Source organism: Epinephelus fuscoguttatus, linkage group LG3 (assembly GCF_011397635.1).
Source record: "Epinephelus fuscoguttatus linkage group LG3, E.fuscoguttatus.final_Chr_v1".
Taxonomy (NCBI): domain Eukaryota; kingdom Metazoa; phylum Chordata; class Actinopteri; order Perciformes; family Serranidae; genus Epinephelus; species Epinephelus fuscoguttatus.
In genome coordinates this window covers 38,738,796-38,757,510 of record NC_064754.1, presented here as the reverse complement: position 1 = coordinate 38,757,510, position 18,715 = coordinate 38,738,796, and the positions used below count along the sequence as shown (strand labels likewise).

Genomic DNA, 18,715 nt, shown 5'->3' with positions numbered 1-18,715 from the left:
AAACGCATTGAGGATGGATTGTGATCTGTTCGGCCAAAACACCTCCCGAGGTGGTCAGGGTCACATTGTAAACAGAGTAAATGCAATTGCGTTTCTAGTCCATCAACAACAACTATGTGGGCAGAAATAAATTATCGCGCGCAACAAATCAGTGGAGTAGCCACCATTAACCTGTTTGTGAACTAAACTACTAACAAGAAAGCAGCAAGAAAGCATATGGACATTCAAGGAACTCGTGGATGGACTCAAGACGGGACTACAGTGTCTGCTTTCAATTTGGTCTGACAAAAGGACCAAAATTTGGCAATTCATGTCACAACCAAGCCATTTATGAAGCAATAGCCAAGCAAATAATAGAGAATAGCTGCAAATAATAGAGAATAGCTACAGATGGTTCTGATTAAATGTAATCAGGATAAATCATATCTAGATACAATCTGGATACAAGACACATTTTATTACGAGGTGTAAGGTCTGATGGTGTTTTCACACCGATTGCAAAGCGAGCATTTCTCCGACTGATATTACAAACAAAGTCAATGCAATGATGCAAATAGAAGCAAACTCACAGCAGGCAACGTGAATGATGCAAACACGCAAAATTTTTCCTGTTTGCGAAGTTGAAACTTTTTCAACTTGCATGACTCACAGCCAACGAATACATGAAAATTTTGCGCTATTAGCGCATTCTTGTAAGTTTAATCTTTTAACTTGGGCGAGCCGTTCACGAGATGCTCTGTTGTAGAAGCCTATCAGTGTTGAGATCTAGTTGAGATTCTCCTAATGTTACAATCAGAAATGGAGGACAAACTTAATGTTGCAGTCTGTGGGCACGTGGAACTCAACATTAGTATTGTAAAAAAAAAAAAGAGTGCTCGAGGACAAGTGAGTGAAGCCTTAGGACCACATGATAAGCTATTTTGCTTAGGTGCGTCTTAGCATATCGCTATCGAGTAATTCAAGTTGCTTTTTTATTGTAGCAGATTAACAGTGGAATAAGTGAAGCAGTAGGCTCTGCCTTAAAAAGTATGAAAAATAAAAGAGTTGTAAAGTAGTTTGTACTTTACTACGAACCAAGTTTGCCATTAGCCAAACTTCAAGCAAGTGAAACAAGACAAAAATTTGCTTTGCATTTGGTGTGAAGACAGCATTTGTCTGTAGGTCAATAATCAATAATAAATATAAACACAAAGTAAATTGCCTGCCGAAGTAAATTATAATCATACAATTCAAAATCCTGATGAAGTGTAATACCTCCCATTTCACTTGTTCACATTTCACCTCATATAAATCTCACTCATGTCCTGCAGAAAACTTAACACAATCCCAAAACATCCTGCTGCTTCCCCATATGATCAGACAGTTTTTATCTTTGCTATTTTTGGAGCAAAGACTTTGAGTTATTATAAGCAGGAGCTGATTATTGATCTTTTTCCTGCGACGTTGCTTCATGTATGTCTGTTTGTAACCCGTTTTCCATTCAGGGTGGGTATTTTCCCTCCAAATGTTATAGACACACCACTTAATCATAGCAGCTACATTAGATAATCTCTTGCCTCTACCTCAGGCCACTGTAAAATAATGTGAACTCTAATAGTATTTTAAAGAGAGAATTGACAAATGACAGATTGAAAGGGTGAACAATTCAAACATGCAAAAAAATATCACTGTCAAAGGAAAGCCATCTCAAAACATGGTTAACTTGTTCTGCAATAGTATGAAGGCACTGCTTCTTAGGCTACCATTGCCCAAACAGTGTACGCGTGATTTCTTTTGGGTTTTTTCTTTTGAATAAATGGAGACTAGCAAGAGCTGGACAGAAGGAAATGAGGGAAGAAAAATAGGGAGGGGGAGGGGGAGGGCAAAACCAGGAGTTTCCATGAGAATCAAGCAAAGCACATGGTGATTCTTTTGCCATGCCCTACTGAGGGAGGCTCCTGTCATGGCTACAAGAAAAGCCAATGAATGTTGATTGACATACTGCAGAGTAAAAAACACACACCAGGCGCATATTAAAGTAAGCTAGGTAACCTAGGTAATAATAATACTTTTGGTTAATTGCAGGACTGAACTGCATGCAGTTACTCCCTCCTTTTTCTGGTACAACTCTAATAACCTAAAGACAATCTTTAAAGTAACTACAGTTTAAATCAGATCGTATGAGCTATAGCTAGCACCACAGAGTCAGAGCTGAAGTCCTCAGCCTTACACAGAGCGCCAACTCCCCTCCCCCACACCAGCAGTCTGCTCCAGTCTGGAGTTTTACAGCCAAGCATGGACTAAACCATTGCAGCAAAAGGGTGTTCTCACAAACAAGGGAGGGAGCTAGAGAGGTGAATGACAAATTTTAAGCTCTCTAAGCAATTGTAAATCTGTTTTATAAGTTCAAAACTAAATTAGCCTATGTTGAGCATGCCAATACTCTTGAATGAATTCTAGTTCTCCTAAATTTGCAGAGAAGCCTGGCCCTGAAAGAGCAGCTCATTCTCCCTGAGCTACTCGATCAAATTTTATTTCTGTCTCTGTAGCAACAACACCACCTCTAAACATGGCACATTTCTCAGAAGTTGAGGCAAAAATTCTACTGTCTTTATGGAAGGATAAATCCAACGCTTTAAACTGCTTTTTTCCTCTCAGCCAAAAACACTCATTTCAGACAGAGTAGAAAGTAGCTAGGAGAAAAATAGAGATTGTTTTCTGTGACAAAGCTGGCATAACAAACAGCTAACATTTCCTGAGCTTAATGATTTGAATTAGTCAACAAGCTAGCTACTCGACACTTTCCCCTCCCCCACTCCTTTCCCTTTGATAGATTGCTTGCAGTGCTACAGCACAAAATGGCTGCTGCTGCTGCTGCTGCTGTACGCACTTAGAGCAGGAAGAATCCCTTTTATCATGAGCACAGCTGAATTGCACTGCCTGTGACTGCACTGTTACTCCGCTTAGTTAAAAATACTGCTGCTTTTCCATCTGCTGGTTTGCTCTCTTTAGGTTTTTGATTCCTTTTGATCTGCAAATGGGTGACATATCTTAATCTTTTGTTCAGCCTGAAATGTTTATTTCTAACATATATTATTTTATGTCTCTGTATTACTTCCATGTTCTACATAATAATAACAGTAACCATTATTATCATTACAAAATCATTATAAATATTTATAAAACAACTTCAGTATGACCTTTTAGTTACATTCATGACCTTTTTCGAGGCAGTTACTTAAATGGCTAAATCACATGTTCGCTGGGCTGCACCAGAACATCAATCCACAATTATTTTATACACTACTGACAAAACTTATCCAAAACATTATTTAGTTTAAATGAATTTCTCATCGTTTTAAATGCATCTTTAAGAAAGTTTCTCTAACCTCAGAGTTTCATTGGCCATTCATTTTATGCCATGCTAGAAAAATTTCAAGGTGGTTTAAATAATGCCCTATAGAGTGGTACAAGGATGACGTTTTCTTTGGAAGTTAACATTGCCCTGGTTCCCGCATTTAAAAGCAAATGGGTTTTTCCTATTGGATTTTAGATTGTTGCAGAAAATAGGATAAGGGGCAAACAAAAGTTTATGATACTTAAATATTTTGTTCAGCAAGATAATCTCCACAAATAAACACCTTTCCTTTTTTTATGATTCTTTTAAGCATAAATGCAATCCACAGAAGTAAAATGCTAACATTAGCCTAAAAACAAAGTACACTACAGTCGCATTACTTATCGTCACCACCGTAATGAGACTGTAAAGCCATGTTCTGCATAATGACATTTTGTAGTCTCATTCAACCACTTGTGAGCTATTTTTTAATTACACTAGGGGTGGGAATATTATTACGATACGATATTATTGCAATATACTGAGTATTGCCATACAATTAGCTAGCAACTGTTCATCTGACTTTAATCATTTTTATTTCAGCAAAATGTGATGCAAAGCAGTCAGACTGACCAACGCCATCATATAACCTGTCAGAAATGCTGCATACACCTGACAAACTGAACTGGCAGATTTAACACCCTCTGCTGGGCCAAACTAAGCATGTGAGCGAAACACTTAAAATGCAGGTATCCCACTAACTGAATGACGGCACCCATGTTAGAAGCGTTGTCTGTTACAACCGCAATCCCCCGATCTTGTGCTGCATCTTGCAGGAGGTTTGCAATGTTTGTTCAGGTGTGACTTAAATTTCCTGTTCTAGTTTGGAGAACACGAAACAGTGGTCGCCAGTCCTCTGTGAGAGAATGTGCAGTTATAATCACATATGAACTGCACATGCACAGCTTCTGTAGAAGACAAAATAACATCTCCAGGCATCTGTGACCAAAAATCGTTTACCCTTGACTGCATTAATTTTGAAATCGTTTGACCTCAAATTCATAATAGCGATCACCAGACAATGAATTGCACAGCCTTATGCTGTATTCAAAGATTCGTCGACTTTATACTTCACTTCTCTGTAGCGCTGAGTTCCAGTATTTTTGGCATGTAACAAAAGCTTGTGTCTTCAACAATGCTGTATGGACACAGGTCTTTGCACATGAAGTAGGTGATGGACTGTGTTTTTCCTATCTCTCTCAGAGTTGGATGGTAGTTTTGTCAAGATAAGTGTGTCCATTGTTGGTTGATTTTTTTTCGGCAGAGCAGGTTTAGCATTCGCTTGGATCTCAGCAGCTAATGCTATCTTTGATTGGTTGAGTGTGAGGTGGGCCCTCATGTTCGTAGTATTCCCAGAGTATTTTATTCTCATATGACACTGCTTGCAAAGAACATGTTTCATATCTAAGTTCTCCTTTCCTTCCATGTTAAAAAATCCAGAATAAGTCCAAATATTTGATTTAAATGCTAACGGCATTTCTTTCTCTGGTGCCTCCATCTTTGTAGGCACGTGGAAGGGCAGGGAGGTTTGTTGTCTCTACCTTAGGCTTTCCGTGTATACATGTGGAAGGGCAGAGAGTTGTGCTCTCTCTGCCTTAAGGCTTTGCACATAGGTGCAAAGCTGACTGAGACCTCTGCTGACCTCGGCAGGAGAAACATATCAGCACTGAGACCTCTGCTGACCTCGGCTGGAGAAACATATCAGCACCATCTAGTCAACCAAACAAGCAATTGGGTTTATTATTCTAGTACCCTAGTACCAAAAGTTGCATTGAGTATTTACAAAAGTTAATTATGTATAATAAAAGCTAGATACTTGGAGCCCCTGTATCAATGCAATATCGCCACGCAAAATATCACGATACTATGCTGTATCAACTGGATGACCGCAACTCCCTTGTTATGCTGCTGCTTCTGGTTCCTGAGCTGCCACCTAGAGCAAGTCCACAATGCTGCCTGCCTCCTGGAGTTCAACCTCTACATTTGTCATATAACTACACTTGTCTGTTTCTATCACTGGCTACCTGTTCCAGCTCACATCCATTTTTAAAATTCTAGTGCTAGCCTACAGGGAAGTGAAAGGTACTGCTCCAAACCATGTTCAAACCCACCACTCTGGCGTGACAACTGCATTCCTTTGCCTTTGGGCGACTGGCCGCACCATCTCTCAGATGACCATTTGGTCTAGCTCTTGTTCCCATCCTATCCTTTCTGTGAAGACAGGTGAGTGCTCCTGTCCTCATTAGTCCTTTACTGTCCTTTGCCACAAGGGTGCATATTTCTACTGATGAAACAGAGGCAGAGCGATAGTGACCACAGCAGTGCAAGTAAACCAGGCTCCTTGTCTCTACAGCTCTACCTACTGTGGCCCTATCTTGTCATGCGAATATCTGCTAATCAGTGGACTAAGGTATGACCAGTTTGCGGGACCTGTGTGGTAGCTTTAAGCAAGCGGCAGCAAGTAACTTATGTGAATGACAGGGAAGAAATTTTGTGTATCAAGATTAAGCTTAAGTTCTTTCTCGTGAGTCAGCTTCAGCTCTATTGGTGACAAAGATTTTAACTTAGTACTGGGGAATCACACTGCTTACAATAACTGACCACGAAGGAAAAGGAGACTGACAGTACACTTATTGCATCTGTCTTATGTGGAGGCAGCCAGCAGTGTTAGTGGCTAGCGAAAGCCCAGTATTTACTATGCTATGGGACATCAGTGTGCAAGTCAAGGAAGGGTAAGTATGACCCTTTACTTCCAAATCAAAGAGAGTGCTACAGGAATGAGTCCTAAAACCTGGAAATGAGTTAGCTTTTTAGCATTTCTGGGGCCTCTCTGCCCCTGGGCCTGTGCAGAAAGCCTAAGGTGGAGAGAGCACACCTCTCTGCCCTTCCATGCACCTATGTGCAAAGCCTTAAGGCAGAGAGAGCACAACTCTCTGCCCTTCCACATGTATACACGGAAAGCCTAAGGTAGAGACAACAAACCTCCCTGCCCTTCCACGTGCCTACATGGAAAGCCTAAGGCATGAAAAGGAGGAGCTGGGGTGGACGCAGGTTGCAAAAATGCTTGCAGAGGAAGACGCAACAGCAGGCAGGTCAAAGCTTTTTAATAAGGCACCCTAAAAGAGATTTGCCAATTGGTTGCATGGAAAGGAATCATGTGATCTATCAGCTGACTCCCTTCCATCAATCAGCTGCTCCATCAGTTGATTGGGCTGCTTGAGATCAGCTGAGGTAGCTGGGATGTGAGCTGAGCTTGACATCATGTCCTGCCTGAACTAACACTGTACTCAATTTTCATTTCCTTTTGGTTCAAATGAAGTTGCAACATGGTACACTGTTGAATATCTGTTAGGTTAGGCTCCATAGAGTGCTCCAGGAATGAGTCCTAAAACTACGAAATGAGTTATCATTTTTGCACCCCCAATTCCATTGTCTTGCAAGTCACTGGATTTCTGAACATTTATTTTGTTAGACGCCTAAAATAAGGTCTGTGGTCAACACAAGCTGAAGAGACTTTCAAATTTTGCTCTACAACATAAAATATAAGACAATACCCCACTCATGAATTCTGAAGCCTTTATTAAAGCTATGGTCTATGTTTAGAAAGATTGATCATTATTATTAACATCATTTAGATGGAGGTTATGGCCCAATATTGCTAGCTACACAATGTGAAGAGCAAAAGGAACCAAAAAAATCCATTCTCTCTGGCGGCTGCAGGCCTGCAAAGAAATGGACCAATCACAGCCGTCCGGTCTGCATGGGAGTTACTCCTTGCTCAAATTTGCTCTCTCTCTCTCTCTTTCTCTCTCTCTCGCACCCTCCACCCAATCCCCTTGCTCCACTCTGAGACTCCTCTGCTCCTCGTCCCGCCTCGTCCCAACCCCCCTCCGCATTTGAAAGTACGAGCGGTTTGTAAGGGCCTAAGCGATTCAGCTACACGAGTTTCGATATGGAAAATAAAGAGAGCGACAGCAGCAAGCAGCCTCTGCTTGCCCCATCGGCAAAGGCCAAAAGGAAGCCTAAGTCTGCCTCTGAAAAGGCAGAAACAAATAGGAAATCAGACAAATTGAGGGCTCAGAGCAGAGTAAACATCGGGTCATTCTTTGACTGGTGGAGAAAGCTCCGGCAAGATCTGGGCCTGAAAAGTGATGCTGATACAGCAGAGTTTTTGTTGAACAGGTAATATTTCGTTTTTATTGTGGATGTTTTGACATAGATAACTGTATGACTGAAAGCTGCCGTTAGTTTTTTGTGTGGTTAGACGGCGTCAAAACATTTTTTGTCTGCAATATTGTCAACACTTGTTTACTTGTTCGACGGAGACATTACCCTAATTTTTAGCATTGTAAGCTAAAATTGCTATCATGTTTACACATTGTCACATCAGTGTGTTTATTTGTTTGAGGCTGCTAAACTATGTTGTCATTATGAAAGTAAATAATGTTATCATTGATGTCCGTCTACAAGTTTTTCAGGGTCAAAAGACTAACATTTGCTGCCATCTTTACAATGTATGCTAAGCTAAAATAGCTATCACGTTTACACATTGTCACATCAGCGTGTTCATTGCTATGCGGGAGGGGGTGTGGAGGAGGCACCGAGTGGAGGAGGACACGAGTTCGGAGGGGAGGGATCATGGAGCACAGAGGGAGGGGTGTGTTTTGTCTTTCTAAACGTAGACCATAGCTTTAAAGCCACAGTGTGTAGGAATTTCTCCCATCTAACGCTGAAATCATATATGGCATTCAAACTGATAGCGCACTCTAGCCCCTCACTGTTTCAAACGCGCATTGCAACAACGGTAGCCGCTGTGTACCAAAAGGCAAACATTGATGAAACCATGTCATCCGATACTTCATGGAGTATTCATTCAGGCTTCTGCCTGATGCTGGCTGTGTTTATAACGTAGGACTGTTGGGGCGGGTGTAAATCAAGTCTTGTCTTTTGACAACTGACAAGTGACTCAACCTCACACACCTCATCCCTCTCCTCGCATCACTGCGCCGCTGACAGCTGTGAGCCGCTGTTAGCGGCGCTGCTACTGCCCTGGCACTACTGCAGCATAACAAAGTCCCTCTCTTTGAGCATAATGCAGGATCATGCATATGCAGCATCACGGGAGACGGAATCCTTGTCGCCAAGAAAGTGCAAAGGGAAAGGCAACGTGACCAGTGAATTCAAAAAACGAGGGTCAGTATCTGGGCAGCCTTTCCCAGGTGGAGAGAGCTGCTGAAGGAGAAAGGTAACGTAATCACAGGCCAGCACCGCTGTTAGCCGCTGTTATCGCTAACATCGGCTAACAGCAGCACAGTGATGTGGGGAGAGGGATGAGGTGTGTGAGGTTGAGCTGCAGATGTCCCCTTTTCAAGTAAAGAAGCTGAATAAGCATGATCCTCCATCTTATGAAGCCAGAGATTTTCAAATGCACCGGCACTTGTGACTAGCCTGCTTGCTGCTGCTGCTTTTCGTCACTCTACCTGCAGGCGGAAACCGGAAACCAACAACTGAAAACGCGAAAGGCAATTCCGTATTTCTGAAGTATGTCCCTGTATGTACCTGTATTTTCAAGATGGTGCACATACATGATGAGACACCGGTCGCAGAGCTTACGGACACACTTAGATATGCTGATGGAAGTAAATACACATGTGCTAGGACACACTTTTGACTGCAAAATTTGTTTTTCTCAAAGAACAACTGAAATTATTACACATAGTGCCTTTAAAAAATGCAGCTGCTAACAAGTGGCTGAATGAGATAATAATCTATGTTTCTGGACTGAACGCTGTACTGGCTTATGTCATCGCAGATCGTTCTGGTAATCCATGGTTTCTGGTTGTGTAATGATTAACTGTAGTTTTGGGTGCACTTGCTTCTGTTGTTGCATTTTAAATTCACCACAGACACATCAACAGTGACGTCCGAGAAATTGCTCCAGACTCTAATCTAGCGCTTCACCGGGGGTATGGGTCATAGTTTTTCTACATTTCTGAACCTCAACAAGATGGCCACTGATGTGCAGGGCGAGCAACAACAGGATAGCACCCACTTCCGACTGTCACACCAGTCCTTATTCACTATAATGCACAAGCCTCCTCTCCTTCTCTCGCTATAGATCAACATATAGAAAAGAGTCAGCTGATTGAACACCGTTTCTAGTCTTCCAAGATTTAGGGGCTGTACACACGCCACTTCTTAAAATTCATTGTTTTCAATGCAGACCAAACCTGTCGCGACAGATATCTTCCCCTCCTTCCGTAAATGCCAGTGTGTGATAAATATGGAAACGCCATTTTGGTGCGGAGCTGCCAGACCTTTATATCTGTCCCAAGGACGACATGCCCACACACAATGTCAGGAAGAAGACCAGCTCTGCACTCAGGATTTCAGGTGAACGGACTATGGTACAGTGCTTGTTAAGGGTGCTTAGCAACCTCAGACACAACCTGCCGCCATGTTCTTGAAAGCTGTCACAGACATGGCACAAAAGTAGCATACAGCAACCAACCTCACATTTTCCAGGCGAGTAAAGATGTGGCATATTTGCAGGTCCTTAGACAAGTTTTGGTAAAACAAAGGAGGTTACAGTTCCTGATGTGTGCAGGTCCTTAGACAAGTTTTGGTAAAACGAAGGAGGTTACAGTTCCTGATGTGTGCAGGTCCTTAGACATGTTCAACAGCAGTTCTCAGCACTCTGACTTTGCTTTTGAATTGAAGGATCTCAGACAGATTAATAACTTTAAGGCCCTGACGCACAAAGGCGACGGTCAGCTGTCGGTCAAATTTGGGCCATTGGTGAGCGACTGTTGCCCTTGTCAGTGCAGTGTGTCCCACGACCTATCCCCTTGTCACCAACAACATGTTCTATCAGCGTTGGCGCAGCGGAGCCCATTGGTAATTGAAATCACTGATTGAGAGTTCAGCTCAGCGCACAAGAAGGGAAACGGAAGCGAGAACAGTAAAGAAAGAGCTTAAGCCAAGGTGGACCAAATGCTAACTGGCTAACTAGCATCAAAATGGTCTTCCAGTTTCTCTTTTTGAACAAGGATTATAGAAGACTATAGAAGATTATAGAAGACTGCCGTGTGCTGGTGTGGGGAGTTATTTTCTGTCATGCAGGCACATAACGTATGTGCTGGTTGACTGTTAGAAACACGCCTCAGACTCCCAGACCATCAGTACCGGTTCCATTCAGGGCTGTGCTCTTCACCCTCTGTTCCTCTCCCTGTACACCAACAGCAGCAAATCCAGTCACCAGTCTGTCAAGCTCCTGAAGTTAGCAGATGACACCACCCTTATTGGGCTCACCTCTGGTGAAGGTGAGTCCACCTATAGGTGGGAGAGTGACCATCTGGTGACCTTGTGACCTCCTTGGACACGTAATGATTCACTTTAACAGTGGAGATGGCTGTGGATTTCCAGAAGAACACAACTCTAATTTTAACAGCTGAACATCAGCTTCCTCACCAAAAAGCACAGCAGAGGACGTACTTCCTGCAGCAGCCAAAGAAGTCCAACCTGCCAAAGACAATGCTAGTGCACTTCCTCATAACAGTGCACTTCTACACTATCATCAAATCCATCCTCAGCCCATCCATTACTATCTGATATGCTGCTGCCATTGCCAAGGACAAGACCAGAGCGTTATCATTCGTTCTGCTAAGTGCAAGCTACACTTTGTGAAATGGATCTAATAAATTTGGGTACAACATCAAGTTTGATATATGCAGACTATACAATGACAGAGCCTCCTGAATTGCAGGGTACGATGTACGATAGCTTCCCATACTGAATGTGCTTGGATGCTGAACAGGTTTTTACTTCTCCAACAGTGAAACACATCATAGAGGGTCACATTAATATTTTAGTGCATTTTGCCTCCATGGCGAGCTGCTATCTGTCCGTTTGTTTGGGTCTAGCACCAGTGCACAATTTCATGCTGTGTTTCTATTGGTTGGTTAGTAGATGTAGGTCATAACAGCAGTCCCTGTGAGATGGTCATCCCAAATTTCTGACAGTCAGAATTTTATCCAAGGCTGTCTTGGATCGCAAGACTGTGACAACAGCCATTCTTGAAGCTCTCACTGTGTGATGCAGGATCCCCGTTTAAGAGCCACGGCCAAAGATTTCCCCACATTTTTTTCACAATGGTCGTCTTTTGTCTGGAACAACCCAAAATTGCACAGTGTATACCACCCTTTAGAGTGTGATTGGCTCCAATCTGCCATCCCTCCAGGACCCTAAGGCAGGCACACCTCCGACCCTAGTCACAAATAGCTAAAATTTAGAAGCTGCTAGCTGGACATTTCGTAGACTGCACTATGCTAAAGGGAATTACGCATTTTTTTGTGTGTTGGAAATTGGTGTGTATGTCGTTGTATTCTGCCAGCCTTCACTTTGACCAAATATTTTTTTACGTTCACATACACTAACTTTCACTTGCATATGCAGACTATTAAAGTAATGGTTAACTGTAATTCACACAACACTTTCTTCAGATGTCACAGGATATTTCCCAACAGAGCCAATGCTTACTCAATATGTACCACCTAGTACACTGCGATGAGTTGGAATAAATCATATGAAGAAATAACAGTGTTTTCTGTTCTTTCTCAGGCTGACAGATTTTAAATCTTATTTTATTGTTTAAAATTTAAGTTTAAATTAATTACCACTGTGAACATGAGGCACTCTCATCCCTTCTTTTCTCGCAGTCAATCCGATAATATGTTTTCATATCAATTTAATTTATTTTATGGAAAAATTTGCTACCTATTTGATTAAGACCAACTGCATACATGCAAAGAATGACAAGATGCTAACTCTTGTTAAATTCATATTTCCTTAGATGCTGTTTCTAAAGCATTATACTGGATATTCATTTAATGATCCATGCAGCTTGCATTTGTAGAAACTTAAAATATTGTAAGGGAGTCTCATAATTAATGCTGTGGTGGTACGTGAATGTTTTTTTAAACTATTTTCCCCCACACTGCAAGAGGGAAAAATATCACATCTGAAGGCTGATCCAATGCAAGAAGAATCTTCTCAACAACTTAGGCTCCTTCACAGTTTTTCATGGTTTGTAAGACAGATTTTATTCCCTTTATTCAAAAAGGAGATAATAACTGAGTGATACTTTATATAGTGCTCTTGGTGAACAAGAAGATGTACATTTAACTTCTTTGTGTGCGTGTTTTACCTTGCGCTGCTGTAGCCTTGACGTTAATCTAACGGCAATTCGGGTGTGTCAGACATTTTACAAGATCAACCCTAGAAAGGCTGCCACCTTGACCTAGGCACTTATTCAGAAACATGAGCGACATGAAATTGCCATTTCACTGAAGTATCAAGATGCATGTCTGAAAGGGGCAAAACACTGAAAAATAGAGCGAGACTGCGCAGAGATGTTTGTCTTAGCAATGAAAATTCAGGCAGCGAGCTACCACGACTACAGCAGACACACTGAAACATAATGCACAAGGCAGCGGGAGTGGGAGGAGACAGAGGTGTATGTGCAAGCCTGAACATGTGAGACATATAATCCTATACCAAGCTCTCACTAAAGCCTTAAATGCTAAAAAAAAAAAAAAATCACCTACATCTTTTAAAGTGGCAAAATAGTATAAAATTTTAAGAGGGGTTTTATTGAGGCAAATCTCAAAACATGATGACATCATTGAATTAAATCAGTGTGTTGCATATAGACATGTATGCACTAGTGTAGTCCATGAAAATAACAAACAAGGTTAACATTTGTATTAGGCCCCCTTTAAAACAGACACTGAAAGCCTGACTCATTTATTATCACCAACATGTGGACATGCTAATGCTAATTTAAAACAAGCCAGTCTTTCTAATTGTCAGCATGTCAAGATATGAATGATGAATAACAAACATTGGGTATTCTGATACTGAACAGAGATCATATTTCGTATCACTCTCCTTTATAGGTTGAAGCAAAGAAACCAGCTGTAAGTGGTTGAAACCGATCCTGATGTATTTGGTATGATTTGAAAAACTTAAAATCAGAAGAGAAATTATAGATATGGACTTTTCCATCATCAAAACTAAAATACAGGATTGGAAACTTTTATGAGATTCATGCAATTATGAGAAACACACACTGCAGCTTTTTTCTTCATTGCAGAAAAAACAGACAATTTTGCATGTGAATTTAGCTCAAATCTATATGGTCATAAACATAAGGATTGAGGGCTGCAATTTAATCAATATTCACACGCAGCTTGTTACATGTGTTGGAAACAGTGGAAAGCTGTATATTACATGGCTTCTTCACTGATACATTTATGGCAGCGCACACTGTAGCTCTCCTCTACCAATAATAAATGGCGAATTTCTCACCCATTATATGGAATTATTTTTGAATAGTAAAAGTTAGCGTTACACAACATCTGGCAAGAAAATCACTTGCCCTCTAACATTTATCAGAGATCTAATGTGGTGGTGACGCAGTTCACCTGAAATAAAAGGTATTTTCTTCTTCTTTTTAATACTGCTTATTATGAGCAACAGTACATGCATCTCATTTATGTGGATGAAATCACTGACATTTATAACTGATATTACAGGGGCAAAAGATTCATATAGCTAGGGTTTCAATGGACCTTTGGTGGCTCATGAGCAACAGCTGCACAGCACTGACTTAGCCTACATTTGGGACCAAACCTGTATAAACCAAGGCTGAGGAAGGTGCCACTGTCAGACACATAAACTTATCTTTTTTTTCACATGGAGGACATCTGGAACTCTCATTTATTAACTATAGCCAAGCAGAACCTCAGATGTTCTTACATTCTCATCTAGTATGAATCTGAATATAGCTAGCCCTGCAATGTGTTGTAGCAGTTGTGTGATCGATAGGAAATTGTCATTGTTTGATTTAAAGAGAGGCAGACAAATTTAGCTGTCTAACATCTACAGGAAGGCTTTTGAAAAATGTAGGAGGAGCCTTTCAAGGCTGCTTCCTCCTCAGTGGAAAAAACACATAGTGTAATGAATTGCAAGTGCACCGTCTGAGCACTGCCACTGGGTGAGGTGGGGGAGGTGAAACTAGAGACAGGGATGTACCATGTTCCCAAAAGGTAAAAGGAAACCTGAAACAGCTCAGTTTGTACAGAAAAAAAATATTTTTAAACACCACAAATATGATAAAACACTTGAATTCTGCCAACTGCCAAATTCCTCAAACTCTGACTTTTGGCTCTCAGGTTCATAGAGCAAACATTCAGTTGGTCACTTATCTGTGCATCACTTCACCTAAATCAAAAAAGATGCAGATTTTGTTCTCTTTTGCAAACCTACAGGACAAGGCAAAGACGAAAAACTGCTTAACTTGTGCATGCATTGATATTAAGCCACACCCACATCCTAGGACAGTGTGGTGCATGGAAAAATACTGGGGCTGTACCATTTTAGACCAAGAGGGGGGGTTTCACTGTAGCCTGTAGGGAATGCAGCAGTTTCCTCTTCACTTTAGCCCATTTTTTGTACTCAGTGGTATTTAGGCTTCAATTCCATGTTGTTTTTCAATTTGGGATATTCTCTAATCTTCTGCATTAAATCCTAGGAGTTTATGAAAAAGGCCACAAACTCTCCATTAAAGCTCGACCAAGGGCAATAATTAAAGTGACAAAGCTAAAATGTCATTTTTCTATTACCTGGAAAACTTCACTATCACAGGGTAGTCAACTTCTCTTCAAAATCTATCTTCCTTTATGCCCCTCTGTCAAAGTGTCATCTCTGTACCATGCTGAATGTGCTTGCTGCCTGTTTTAGCACCAATGCACCATAGTTGCTTCACCGACTTGGTGGGATTTAAGACTTCGGTGAGGTACAAATACATCCGAAATGCAAATATTACCAGCTGTGAAGCAAGTAAGTCACTTAAATACAATAAAGTGTTTAGATTAATTATATGCGGCTATTGACAACATGAGTGGGGTGGGATCTGGGTCACCTTTTTTCTTTTTGCTCATGTGCTCGAATGTGCATTTGTGTACAATCAGTTTTCAACAAAGTTACCACTCCTTAGCGGCAAGCAAAGTAACACCCTTTAAAAGCAGTTGTGTGCAAAAGAGAGTTCAGTTTTCAGATAAAATCAAAGGACACATTAACGTTACCTTTCCTTTACAAAAAGGTTGCCTGAATGTAATATTTAATGTAAAATCAAAAAGAATTCAGTAATGTTAATCTCATAGAAGAAATTTACATGATCGCAAAACTCGCGAGACTGCTTTCACAAAGGAGAAAACTTCAGGGATGCAGAAGTAGTTATTGTAATGAATGAATGAATAAATAAATAAATAAATCAATAAATGAAAGGGGCAAAAAACACTGCCAATATAATTTTTTAATTTAGCTTACGTATTACCCGCAGAGCTTGTATCTAAGCAAGTGCTAGCTAACGTTGCTTTCTCTGCCGCTAACTCACTGTGCACCAAAATCATTAAAAAATGCAATACATGACCAAATGTTTATATTCATAAGCCCAATAAGTTCTAAAAGCACACTATCTGCTTGTGTTAAATATAAAAGGCAAGTGAGAAGTTCTTTGCTAGCATGCTAGCTGCAATGCCACGACTCACCGACTTTTCGCGTCGCCTAACGATGTTCCCGCGATTTCCCGTCTCGTCTGAGGCAGACTCCGTGCTCCTCCTCCCGCTGCTGTCGAGCTCTTCCGGACCGTGTTGTGTGTAACGTTAACTCGTAGCAGTCACAGGATGTGGGAATCATGCAGCCCTCACCGCAAAACTACCGAGCTGTGAACCAAACAACCGTGTAGTTTTGCTTTAACGGACTCGACCCGCTGCTCTTCCCTCTCGCGAACAAATAGACTCCTCCTCCTTTTGAGCACAAAACCCACTACAATACGTCACCGTCGGTGGCGGTTGGTCGACAGATTCGGTTGCGTCTGACCAACCGTTGCGGTCTGAACGTTAATGTTCTTCAGAATTTACCGGCGACGTTGCTGAAGCCGCAACTGGCACGTTAGGAAGGAACAGCTCCAGGAACGGGAGAGATCGGTTTGTATGGAGGGTCTGTGAGGACTGGCATGAGTGTGTTACAGAGCAGCAGAGCCGGCACTTGGAACAGGGACAACAGGGAGCTGAACATTAGCATGGAGAGGGAGGGGTCTGTGATTTTGTCCCCGACGGAGAGCAACTGCTGGGCTAAAGGGGGAGGGATCATGGTGGAGGAGGAGTCGGTTGAACAACAGTCTGAAAAATTGTCTGAAAACTTAAAGTACAGTGAGTGGTCATTGTATTTCACACATCATAGGAATGCAGTGTGTCTTATTTGTACTGTAGGCTATGTGCACCCCAGCCTTTGAGTGACCTTGAGTGGTTTGCGCTTGCTCTGATGATGATTTTTTTTAAAAAAAAAAAAACAGTAAAAAATGGCACACATGAGATGAGAAAATGGTCTAACACAAGGTAACAGGGAGAATACTAACACAGCTAGTGACAGGAAAGGTCCCTTTTTTCCCTTTAGCCTGGGCTGCAAACCATGAACTTTTTTTTTTTTTTTTTTTTTAAATATGATTTTATGGACTCTCACAACAAGAGAGGAGAGCAAGGACAAATCCTTTCATTCTTAGCTCCCAAAAGATCACTTCCATTACATGGACATATGGTGTATAGCTCTCTCCTGACATTATACAGCACAGTCAGCCATTTTGTTGACTCACTTCTGTGTATGAGACTTGTGCTTCCCCAGGAGACCAGCAGAGGGCGAGTTATGGTGATGTGCTAATCATAAGCGTAAAGATGTTCCCCTCATGGATAAACCCTTGCTCCTACTGTAGTCTGCCATAGCTAGTCCCCTCGCAGGTTCTGTGTCCGTACTCCAAAGTCCATGTGATGTGGAGCAGGAGTTGGTAGGTGTGCTCTTCTTTATCCTGAGATTTCTCACTCACACACCCTTGCACACCAGATAGGGTCTGCAGTGCTAGTCAAGAAGAAAGAAGCCCTGAGGTTAGGCAAGTCTCTTTGTCATCTTCATGTGTGTGTACAAATACAGCAAGGCGTCACAGTAGCATATCGCCTCTACATCAACATGGAAGGAAGTACAAAATGAAATGACATTTTTTCAATGTGACAGAGCTTTTATGTTTAGGGAACACTACATGCAGAACCCAGGCTCCATTAGGCAGCACATAAAGCAAGACTATTATTACATGAATCTGCCCGAGGCTCAATGATACAAATGAAACTGCTACAATACCCAGTTAAACAATAGTTAAAAAAAAGAAAAATGTGAATACAGGCGTCACAATGGTTGAAGAAGAAATAACACAAACATTTCTACATAGACTACCCACAAAATTTGAATGGTAAGAATGTTAGTGTGTAATATTTTAAAAAATGGAAAGTTATGTGCATTTTCAAATGGAACATAAGCACAATGCTGTCAGCATTACCGTAAATTAAAGCACCTGTGAAGCCGATGAGCTAAGTACGCCCCTTTTTGCTATTTTCTGCATTTTTACCTTGAAGTAGAGATAGACATGAAAAATGTGGAGAGAGTGAAGTGTAGGCAGTGCTAGGTTTTGCTTAGCATGTGCTTGTTGTCTTACTTGTGGAGGAACAAAGGAAAAAGGGGAAGTGAAGAGTAAGCAGAAACTCCACGTAAAAAATTGCCATGCTTAACAGAATGACTGCCTTTAACCCCAATTCAACAAGAAAGCCCACTGATGAGGGCAGATGAGCGCCAAAGGAGCCAGACACACCACAAAACGGTTTATAGTCAGCCACAGACACTCATGGTGTGCCAGGATCTTTAGACTCTCAGTAAAGGCAAAGCTAAAGGAAAACAACAAAGTGTTCCTTATCAGGCCAACTGAGGGCGCAATAGTTCAAAATAACAAATTGGACAATAATTTGGACAATGATGAGACAACAGTTAATGAAGAGACCACTTTCTATGAATGTTGTCTGACTCTGTCAGAGTAGGGCCAGGATCCACCTCCACTGCACAGCTGTAAAATAGCTGCTGAAAATGCGAGGTTAGCAGACTGACATCTAACAGGGTGTGTATGTGCTGCCCAAGCACGTAATCCTCTGGGGACAGGGGGCTGAAGCCCGCCCCAAAATATGTAATATGAACATTTGCCCCCCATCCCATAACAAGCTAAAACATTCCCTCAATATTCAGAGTTGAACCGACTCCAAAACCAACTGTACGGTCACTGAACTCCCTCATGTTGTAACCATGCCAACTCACAACAGTGAACACAACAGCTGTCTTTGGCCCGTGTTGGCATGCCAAAGTTTTTGGTTGTTCAACATCCTCTGCTCGCCATGCACAGTTAAA

At 41.6% G+C, this 18,715-nt stretch overlaps 1 protein-coding gene across 3 annotated transcripts in view; it reads right to left on the bottom strand.

Annotated features, from left to right (window-relative positions):
• The window catches only part of LOC125885580 (activating transcription factor 7 interacting protein), a 37,007-nt gene extending 20,487 nt beyond the window's left edge, over nucleotides 1-16,520 (bottom strand). Inside the window, exon 1 of one of the 3 annotated variants that reach the window (XM_049571235.1) lies at nucleotides 15,988-16,520. The gene's annotated coding sequence lies outside the window, so the exon portion shown is untranslated. The remainder of the gene's footprint in view (nucleotides 1-15,987) is intronic. The other 2 variants (XM_049571234.1, XM_049571232.1) reach the window with 2 other exon arrangements.
• Between the last annotated feature and the right edge of the window lie 2,195 nt (nucleotides 16,521-18,715).